The 4,578-nt window shown below is 37.7% G+C and overlaps 1 long non-coding RNA gene across 1 annotated transcript; it reads left to right on the top strand.

Moving 5' to 3' along the window:
* Positions 1-1,812: 1,812 nt before the first annotated feature.
* LOC120274047 lies at positions 1,813-4,247 on the top strand. Its single transcript, XR_005540688.1, has 3 exons — positions 1,813-2,270; positions 2,706-2,775; positions 4,026-4,247. It is a non-coding gene; the product is annotated as an uncharacterized LOC120274047 (long non-coding RNA).
* Positions 4,248-4,578: the final 331 nt, after the last annotated feature.

A 4,578-nucleotide genomic window follows, 5' to 3' on the forward strand; every position in this document is an offset into this window, starting at 1 on the left:
AGATTTTAAATGACCTGTCAAAGTTGGGAACATGGAGAACACGAATGGTAACAAGAGCATCTTTCAAAGTCTAAAATGCTTTTGACGCTTCTGTAGTCTATAAAAAAGCATTCTTCCACAATAGTTCAGTCAATAGTGCAGCCAGGTTGGCGTAACCATGAATGAGCTGCCTATAATACCCTATCAATCCAAGGAAGCCTTGAAGAGTGTGCACCATTAGACATCCTAGATTTTCTTATAATCCACCGTCACTCCTCTACCAAAAAAATAGTGTGGCCCAAGTAGGCAATGCTAGAGAGTCCAAAAGCACATTTACTAAGGTTGGTGAAGAGTTAGTGTTGTTGGAACATAGAGAAAATGGTTTGAAGATGTTTAAGGTGTACTTCCCACAATAAATTATATATCAACACATCGTCGAAGAAGACCAACGGAAATCTCCTCATCATCAGCTGGAAAAAAAAATATTAGAGCTTGGAAGGTTGAAGAAGCGGGATAGATACACACCTAATGGTAGCTAGAATGGAGGTCCATCTTAGAGAAGACATGTGGTCTGACGAGCTCATCGAGGAGTTCTTTGACTATTGAAATTGGAATCAATCACAGATGATTACTGCATTGAGAGCGATGATAGTCAACACAAAATCTCTACATACCATCCTTCTTCACCAAGATTACCTGTGATGGAAACAGGTTCATGCTTGGACAAATAATTCCATCTTTTGTCATCTCTCATATCTATTGTTTCAATCTTCGCCTTCTAGAAGTGAAGATAGTAGTATGGATGGATGTTCACCGGTGTTGTATTGGGTATCAGGGGAATCTGGTGATCAAATGCCTGAGTGGGTGGTAGCCCTTGTTAGCCTGGCAAATATATCAAAGTAATTGGTCAACAAAGCATTAAGAGGGTCAACAAAAGATGCAGGTGTACTGGAATCCACGTAGTAAATGGTGCTGGATGAATTAGTCGTCTTGACTTGGTCTAATAAAACATAATAAGTGGAAATACTAGCTTTTGTGTTGGTTACGGACGTAGAACTTTAGAGAAACGGTGGAGGAATCAACCATGCTAGGGTTTTTCATGCCATGTGGACGAACTCGTGTGCCATTGTACTTGAAATCCATCCATAAATTATCCTAGTCGAAGACAATTGGCCCTACTCCTACAAGCCAATGGACTGTACGGACAAGGTTGGCTCCAAAAACTGTTAAGAGGAGAAGATCTACTATGAATAGTACATCACCGAGCTATAGGGGCTTGAACACATTCTCCTATGTACTATAGTTTAGCTCCGTTACCCGCTATAACTGCCATATGGGTAGAGGGTTGCACGATAACCCTAAGTGCTTCGCCCAACATGCCTTGATAAACCTGTTGGTGGAGCCTCCATCAATCAAAACTACCTTCTCTTTACCGTGGATTTTCCCGATGATCTTTAAGGTGGATGGGACCATCACACCGGCCAACACGTGACAAGGTGTGTTGTTAGATGGTGGAGGTTTCTATGGGCGTTTTGGTTCTTCATTTATTTGGGGTGGTTCGGATTCTAGGGTTTCTCCATGGAACTCCTCTTCATAATCCATGAGAAGGCATAAGAACTATGGGGGATTATACCAATGTTTCCTTGTTAATTGAGAATCACAGTTGTAGTAGAGTCCTAGATCTTATCTAGCGGCCAACTCAGCGGGCATTAATCATTTGATTGGAATGGATGGTGTGCTTTTCTAGAGGATGAGGAATGGTAGGTGGGTTATCCTCCTATGAGTAGCAATAATCAGTAATTGGTTGGAAAAGGGTAGTGGCCAGGATGCGAATCTCACCACGTTTCACTTATCTTACAAAAGCTTGGCCATCCCCATGTTTATCATGGAGTGTGTGATACTAAAGACTTTTTCTTTGGTTTTATCTTCCATTATGGATGTGTTCTGTAGTGTTTATTATGTATAGGAAGTACATAGTTGTAGTATTGTAGCAACAATGGAAATTCTCTGCAAATTTAGAGCACAGACAGAGAACTACATGGGCTTGTACACAACCATGTAACTCTCTGGAATTCATAATGGTTGTACTATAGCAGTGGAAAACTTTTCTTTTACCCTTTCTTTACCCTTAAAAATTTCTTTATTCCCCTTTCTTTTATGCTTCTTTTCCTTTCACCTTCATCTTCATCTTCAACTTCTTTGGATGAAAAAAATCAACCTTTGATCCCCCTCCATTACCCTTGGATTTGAAGGCTCATTCTTCATCACCTCCACTTCGTCGAACTAGTAAGGTATGCCATCCTCCTCCTCCTCGTTCTCCATGTTTCTTGTTGTATTTTGATTTCTAGACCTAGGGTTATGGTGGTTGATCTTAAGAGCTCAATTTTTCATCTCCATTCGTGTATATTGAGTGTTAGGAGTGGATGGAGAGTATGTATTTCCTTATATTTCATCAATCTTGTTGAATCTATGGACCTTCTTCTTGCTTGAAATCAGGGGTACTATACTATTACTATAGCAACCAAAACCATGTTTCATTTCTTTCCCAATTTTTGAGTAAAATCATAAATTTTAGTGTTGGGAACCCATTGGTTCTTGTTTTGGGTAAATTGGGCATCATTTGAGTTCAATTTGGGCCAAATTGCATGGATTAGGGGAGTCATGCGCATGCCCTTTTTGTATTTTTTGTTTTCATCATTTTCATATGTTGTGTTCTTGCTTGCTAGGCTGAACAACCTCCGAGTATAGCGAAGAGCTCGCGGAGGAGTAGAAACGACTTTTTGGGAGCATTTATCTGTGAGTGTGTTATGTTGAAATGCATAGTTCTATAAGGATTTTTAAATGCTTTTAATAGTTTGATGAATTGTGCTTGCCTTTATCAAATTTAAATCAAGCGTTTTGGTTGGTTTGAAATGGTGCATTATGCTATTGACTTTTATACAAAATTACTAGACATGTGAATGGGATTATATCGTGAAGCATAGCTCCATTAGCTTCCAAATGAATTCAATTGGTCGTATTATTATGTTATGTTTTCGTACTATTTTTGTATGTTTCCAAATGATAATTTGTGAAGGTTTTGCCTAGATTATTATCCTATTGAAGATTGAATTTCACATGATAGATTACATGTGTAAATATAAGCATATATCTATATATATGTGTGTGTGTGTGTGTGTGTGTGTGTGTGTGTATATAGTATTACTGGATACAAATAATTTACCTACTTGGCATTGTTGAACACTTTTGAATTGATCTTACATGATTAAAGATTGAATGTTCTATGGAACTTGAATTCCCTAAATTCTATGTTGGGAAATGTGGAGAAATGGAACTTCTGAATATTAGTGTGACACTTGCTGTTATTAAGCTTTTATGATTATGATCCAGTTCTATGCTTATGTTTTGATGGTGATGGGGTTGTAGCCCACCTGTGTAGTAGGGGGTCATCACAATCAGGTCTTATGAGGCGGCATGCTGGCCCACATTATGTTTATCTTTTGGAGGTGTAGAGGATTTCTAGTATGGGTATTATTATACTGAGATGCGGATGTCACCACATGAGTCTCAGTAGGGCCAACGTCAAAGGTACAAAGACCTTGACGGCTCTCAACTTAGTCACGACTGTAGCTAATGTTGGAGAGGTTTTTCAGGCTATCATTTGAGAATGATTTTACATTTCAATTTTTCCTTGGAACTTTTTAAGTTTTTTTATTCAGTTATAGAATATAGAATTATGTGTTGTTAACAATTTTGTGACGAGGTCCATTATGATTTCTTTTGAAGGTTGTTTTAAACCATTTTTGTTATTGGTAATTGTTGGTAGCTTCAGTTGATTAGATTTATTTTTATACTCATTTTGCAACCTATATGTATGCTTATGTTGATATGGTTATGCATACTAAAATATTTTGGAGTTAAAAGTATATTATAAAAGGTTTTATTTTTTTGGATTTAATTGTTATGGTTTTATATCCTTTTAGAATTATGCTAATCTACTCACTGAGTAATGTTGTTACTTATCCAGTCTCCTCTTTTTTCCCCAGGTCTAGCATAGCACAATGGTGGTGTGTTAGGAGCTGTGCAGGGAAGTTTGCATCAGTGGTAATGGTCTGTTTGGGCCTTACTATGTTGTTTGAGCATATTTAGTGGATCCACTAGACTGTTATAGAGTTTTAATTATCATTTGTATCTATTCTTTTCTGTATTTTTATTTGAGGGTTGCGATTATATACCTTCTTGTATACACTTTCTTAACTTGTACTTGTTTGAGTGAATCTTTCTTATATCATTTGTGTGTTCTTTTACTTCCCTTAATGATAGTGAACAAGTATGAGCGGGTTTTGTCTCTTATAAGCCTTACAGCAATTCGAGGGTTGGATGGTAGGTATCCTTAATTAGGATTGTTGAGGAGGTTATCGCGTGTCTGGTCCAAGGGTTGGGGTGTGACAAAACGATTGCAGCTATAAGAGATACAATTTGCATTGTATATCATCACATTGCCCCGATAAGAAGCAATTGACTAAATTGTTGGGGCTTAGTACAAAGATCCTTGTAGACAAGCATTCAAACTCCAAAAGGTATGTTGTAACAGAGGAT

This window comes from Dioscorea cayenensis, chromosome 12, assembly GCF_009730915.1.
Source record: "Dioscorea cayenensis subsp. rotundata cultivar TDr96_F1 chromosome 12, TDr96_F1_v2_PseudoChromosome.rev07_lg8_w22 25.fasta, whole genome shotgun sequence".
Lineage (NCBI taxonomy): Eukaryota > Viridiplantae > Streptophyta > Magnoliopsida > Dioscoreales > Dioscoreaceae > Dioscorea > Dioscorea cayenensis.